At 45.0% G+C, this 6,000-nt stretch overlaps 1 long non-coding RNA gene across 2 annotated transcripts in view; it reads right to left on the bottom strand.

Moving 5' to 3' along the window:
• Positions 1-219: 219 nt before the first annotated feature.
• LOC129059627 (uncharacterized) overlaps positions 220-6,000 on the bottom strand; it is a 54,757-nt gene continuing 48,976 nt past the window's right edge. For both annotated transcript variants that reach the window (XR_008525641.2, XR_008525640.2), the window contains exons 4-5: positions 5,360-5,462; positions 220-997 (exon numbers count right to left, since the gene is read on the bottom strand). This is a non-coding gene — a long non-coding RNA (uncharacterized LOC129059627). The remainder of the gene's footprint in view (positions 998-5,359; positions 5,463-6,000) is intronic.

Below are 6,000 nucleotides of genomic sequence, written 5' to 3'. Positions count from 1 at the left end.
GTGGGAAGGGTTAAATCATACCTTAAATCGTGCAATATCTTAAAACCCTCCACAGGCCCTTACTCATCAGAGTAAAATCCAAGGTCCTCACCATGGCCTTGAAGACCTCGCCCCAGGACATGGCACCCACTAACCCTCTGATCTCATCTGCTCCCTGCCCCTCACTCACTCTGCCTTACCCCTGCTCCCCACCCCAGCCTCTAATATCAAACCTGTGGTCCCAGCTCTGGGGCCTCTGTTCTTATATTTGCTCTGCCTGGAGCATCCTCTCCAACGTGGCTCTGTGATTCACGTTGTGCTCCTCCTCAGGTCTCTTCTTCACCATTACCTCCCTAGACAGGTTTTCCCTCTGCCCTGCTCTCAATCACTCACTAGTGTTATTTTTATTCATGCCATTTGTATTCTCTCCTGTCTTCAATTGCTTATTGCTTATGTGTTTATTGTTACCCTCCCCAACTGGAATGAAATATCCATGCAGACAAGAACTTTGTTTTGCTCACTGCAGTGACTCCACCACCTAGAACAGTGCTTGGTGGGTGGTCGATGCCTCACAAATTCTGTTGGGTAAAACCACCCCAGAATTCTCTGGACAGAGAGCTTACATCGCAATTTGAAGGCATTTTCCTTCTTTTATCCAAATGGTGGAAGGCAGCATGGGGCTGTGGTTGAGCTCCTAAGTCATTCCTCACTGTGAGCATGGCTATGCTTGCCTCCAACATGCCAACATAGCACTCACCACACCATCTTGTTATGACATGTTTACATATTGTCTCCTCCAGCCAGCAACTCTTTTTGGGATGAATGGGACTTCAGGAGTAATGCTTCTAAGTGCTTCCTGAGGTCTTTGGGTACCACAATTTGTCCCAGACTAGTGATTCTATCAGTGGATGTTTCCAGGACCAGAGCAGATCAGCAAAAGACAATACTTTGACTTGATAGGTGTGTCAATGCACATTATTTCAGTTCCAAGTAACAGAAGACCAAACTCAGGCTTAACCTATAAAGAGAATGAAAGATCTTAGAGGTAGAACAGGCTTCAGGTGGGGTCTGATCCAGTTAAACATTTTCACTAAACATTCATTTACTTCCATCTCTCTGTGGGCCTTCCCAGTCATTCATTTGCTTCCATCTCTCTGTGGACCTTCCCATTCATTTATTTGCTTCCATCTCTCTGTGGACCCTCCCAGTGTCAGCTGCTATCTCAAGGCAGCTCCTCTCACTGTCACAAGAGAACTAACAGGGTTCATCCTCATTCATATCTCAAGGGAGAAGGGTTTCTCTTTCTCCACAATCTTGGGCTGCCTCTTTTTGAATCCACCCACACCATATTCCCACTCCTAAACCAGTTCACTATAACAAGAATTAGGTTAATGGCCTTCCACCAATCCACTTCTAGATCTGGGGGGTGGAGGTGGGTCACTCAAACCACATGCTGGGAAATTTGGAGTCCCTTCAGGATGGAAGAAAGGAAATGGATGCTGGGGAGGTGGTAATTCTCAGGACAGTGGGTCTTCCAGAACCTCCAACCCTCCCAGGTGACAGCTGCCCCTGTCTCCACACAGGATTAGTTCTGGGCACCCGCAGTCAAGTTATAGCTTTTATGAGATATGAGCGAATGTAACCAAGGCTTTGGAATGTCTCTTTTAGAAATTAGTGGTGAGCAGACGAAGCATACAATTAAGTATTGAATTTTCTACAAACACACAAGTACACATACACATAGAACAGGCCATGACATTAAGTCCTCAAATCAGATCCCATTCCCACCAGCCTGCCTTGTGCTGAAAGACCTCTGGTTACAGAGCATGCCAAATGATGGAGTTGAAACGTTCCATCGTAACTGAAGCAGATCCTCTGCTCAGTGTGGAATGCCTTTATGTAAGTGCATATCTATGTATGTTCACCCACAGCATCAGTCCTGAGGGCTCTTGCTCTCTCTCTCTCTCCCCCTCTCTCCCCCAATCCCAACCTCCCGCCACCAAGATTAACAGGAACTAAATGCTAAGGAAATCTCGACTCTCTATTCAATAGACTTCCCATCTCAAAGTGATTAAAGATTCCAAAAAGCTTCATTGTCTCCTACTACCTCCCCCTGAGCCTGCTTGGTGTCTCAAATTCCCACATTGGTCAGGCCTTTGGATAGGGGGTCTTAAAAATGCAAACAAATTCTCTCTTGGGAAAATAACTAGCAGCCATTGATTCTTAAGGCTGTTAGAGACGCAGAGGGCATGAAACTCTGGTTGTGTAATTTTAATGGAAAGGAAACAGGCCTTTACACAAAGACCAGACCAAAGGCTGCCAGAGGATGCCCAGGAAGTAGGCAGAGTGAAGGATCTGAATTTGAGATGGAAGGACACCAGCAGCCAACTTTTCCTATATCCCAATTTGGAGGCATTTTGCTTCTTTTATCAAAATCATGGGAAGCAGCATCACAAGAGTCTGTGATGAAATCCTAGAGTCTGACATCTTGGCCCCAGACTCCAGTTCTGCTCATGACTGCAACCTTGGGCAAGTCTCCTCACCTCTTCATTCTTACTTTCTTTATCTACAAAATGAAGGTAATATTAAGACCTTGCATGATCACACAAAAATAATATTTTATAGTATAATATATATACTATATTATTAGTAGTATAGTATAATATGTAATATACACTTGTAGGATAACTATAGCATAACACATTGCAAAATAGATACTGATATAGTATAGTTATAGCGTATGGTATAATACATAACATAGAATAGTAATATAATATGGTTAATAACCCCTGTAAGGTTGTTGGAGGGCCAAATGACATACTTGACAAAGACTGGAATTGGTCTCATTTCTCCATTCCTCTGCGGTGGTGGTGGTGGTGTTATGGTTCACACACCCTTGCCATGGCCTCGGGAGCATGCAGGAGCCTTTTCTGCCCTTGACTTTGGATGTGATTATGTCACTTGCTTTGGCCAATGAGATGTTAGCAAAGGTTTGAAATGGACCTGCCTAACTGGCCTTGCCCTCTTATGATCCTTCCTCAGCTCAAAGAACCAGCTAGTCTAAGAAGGATAAGGATCACATAGAGCAGACCTGGCTCCCCCTGCAGCCCAGAGCCCAACCCAGCCAAGCCCTGCATAGAACAGGCAAACCCCAGCCAATGTGCAGACATGGGATCTGCATACCCTTGAGATTTTGTGGTAGTTTATTATACCGCCAAAGCTGAATGCATACTAAACACTCAATAAACATTTACTGTTTATATAATTAATGGCATGAAAAATTGCACATGGTTTATACAACCAGGGTATATTTGCAATGTCAGGCTTGTGATATTTGCTCTCATATTGCCTGCTTGGAATCTGAGTCAGCAGGTATCCTGTGATGTGGCTGACCAAGAGAATCATTAGCTTCCCCTCCACTGGCATCAGTGTTTGTCAGGAATCCTTTACTGCATCACCCATTATCCACCCACCAGTCTGATCAATGTGTATTGAGTGCATTCCATGTTTGCTAGACAAGAGGTCATACCATGGTGAATAGGGTGGGTAAGGCTGAGCCTGCAAGGAGCTTGCATTCTAGTATGGGAGACAGATAACAGATAAACACATAAAGAAACAAGCACACATAGACTCTGATGAGAGCTGAGACATCATTAAACGAAATGATGTGTCAGAGAGTCACTGGGGGAGGCCATTCTATACAGTAGCCAAAGAAAACCTCAACCTTCAGCTCAGGCTGAGCTGAGGGAGGAAGAAGAGGAAAGCAAGTCAGCCTGCAACAAGCTGGGGGAAGAGTGTTTCAGGAGGAGGAATGGCAAGTGAAAAGTGTCTGAGGAGCCGAAAGGCGCCCTGTGGCTAAAAGGAGTGCATGAGAGACAAGTGGGGAGGAGAGAAGGTGGGGAAGGGCCAGGGGTGAGGAGTGCAGCCATACAGGAGGAGGCAAGAAGCCTGAATTTCATTCTCAGCACAGTGAAGCCTTTGAAGGGTCTTAGACATAGGAACAAAGATCACCCAGCCAAAAGGCCAGCTAGAAGGCTGTGCAAGAGTCCAGGGGAGAGGTAACAGTGTCCTGGACCAGGAAGATGGCTACAGAGAGGGACACACATAGTTGAGGATATAGAAGGACTGGAAGTATAATTTGGAGCCAGAGCAGACATAAGCCTTGCAGAAATGTGGGCCTCAAGGATAAACCACTGGAAGCCTTCAGAGTCAATGTGGGGACTTCTTCATAATGAAAATAAGCCCAAGAAAGAGACAAACTCCCCTGCCAGGGTTATCACTTCATACAGAACAAGCTTAACATGTTGGTAATAGGAGGAATATGTTTTCCTCATGTGAAACAAGACTGCATAGTCACTGGGGGAAAAATGATGGCCATGGTGTTACTTTCTATGTGCGACACAATGATGAAGGGTGTTTGACCTTAGAAAATACAGAGGAGATAAAAGAACCCTGGTATACTAGTGGTGGAAATGTCAATCGGTACAGCCATTATGGAAACAGCATGGAGGTTCCTCAAAAGATTAAAAACAGAACTACCACATGAACTAGCAATCCCACTTGCGGATCTATATACAAGGGAAAAGAAATCCACCTGTTGAAGAGATATCCGCACTCCCACATTCATTACATGTTCATTGCAGCATTATTTACAATAGCCAAGATATGGAAACAACCTAAGTGTCATTGACAGATGAATGGATAAAGAAATTATACATATATATGGGTGTGCGTATGCATGTGCGTGTGTGTGTGTGTGTATAAAAATACGGTTTGGCTGGGTGCGGTGGCTCACGCCTGTAATCCCAGCACTCCAGCACTTTGGGAGGCCGAGGCGGGCAGATCACGAGGTCAAGAGACCAAGACCATCCTGGCCAACATAGTGAAACCCCATCTCTACTAAAAATACAAAAATTAGCTGGGTGTGGTGGTGTGCACCAGTAGTCCCAGCTATTAGGGAGGCTGAGGCAGGAGAATCGTTTGAACCCGGGAGGCAGAGGTTGCAGTGAGTCGAGATCATGCCACTGCACTCTAGCCTGGTGACAGAGCGAGACTCGGTCTCTCTCTATAGATAGATAGATAGATAGATAGATAGATAGATAGATAGATAGAGATAGAGATAGAGATAGAGATAGAGATAGAGATAGAGATATATGGTTTGGATGTATGTCTTCTCCAAATTTCATATTGAATTGTAATCCACAATGTTGGAGGTGGGGGCTGGTGGGAGGTGATTGGGCCATGGGGGCAGGTCCCTCATGAATGGCTTGGCACCATCTCCCTGATAATAAGTGAGCTCGCTCTGAGTTCACACAAGATCTGGTTATTTAAAAGAGTGTGGCACCTCCCCACTACCCCTCTCTCTCACTCCTGCTCTCACCATGTGACATGCTGGCTCTCCCTTCACCTTCTGCCATGACTGGAAACTTCCTGAGGCTTCCCCAGAAGCCGAGCAGTTGCTGGTGCCATGCTTCTTGTACAGCCTGCAGAACCATGAGCGAATTAAACCTCTTTTCTTTATAAATTACCCAGCCTCAGATATTTCTTTATAGCAATGCAAAAACAGCCTAACACAATATATACACACATATATACACAATGGAATCATATTCTGCTTTAAAATAGGAAGGAAGTCCCGTAATATGCGACAACCACGGATGAACCTGGAGAACATGATGCTAAGTGAAATAAACCAGACACGGAGACGCAAGTACTGCATGATCTCACTTATATGTGGAATTTGAGACAGTGGAACTCATAGAAGAGCAGAATGATGGTTGCCAGGGGTTGGGGGTGTGAGTTTGGGGTAAACAGGGAATGGGGAGTGTTGGCCAAGGAGTACAAGCTTTCAGTTAAACAAGAATACATTCCAGAGACCTATTGTATAGCATGCTGACTATATTCAATCATAATCTATCATATAATTGAAACTGGCTATTGGCAGTTGTGAAGAGGCTCTCTGGGGGCACTGGCTCTGTTTAGAACACAACAGGATGTGTCTCTAATGGTGCATCCTCTGTA

This window comes from Pongo abelii, chromosome 4 (assembly GCF_028885655.2).
Source record: "Pongo abelii isolate AG06213 chromosome 4, NHGRI_mPonAbe1-v2.0_pri, whole genome shotgun sequence".
Taxonomy (NCBI): Eukaryota; Metazoa; Chordata; class Mammalia; order Primates; family Hominidae; genus Pongo; species Pongo abelii.
This window is presented reverse-complemented; position numbering and strand designations above follow the sequence as displayed.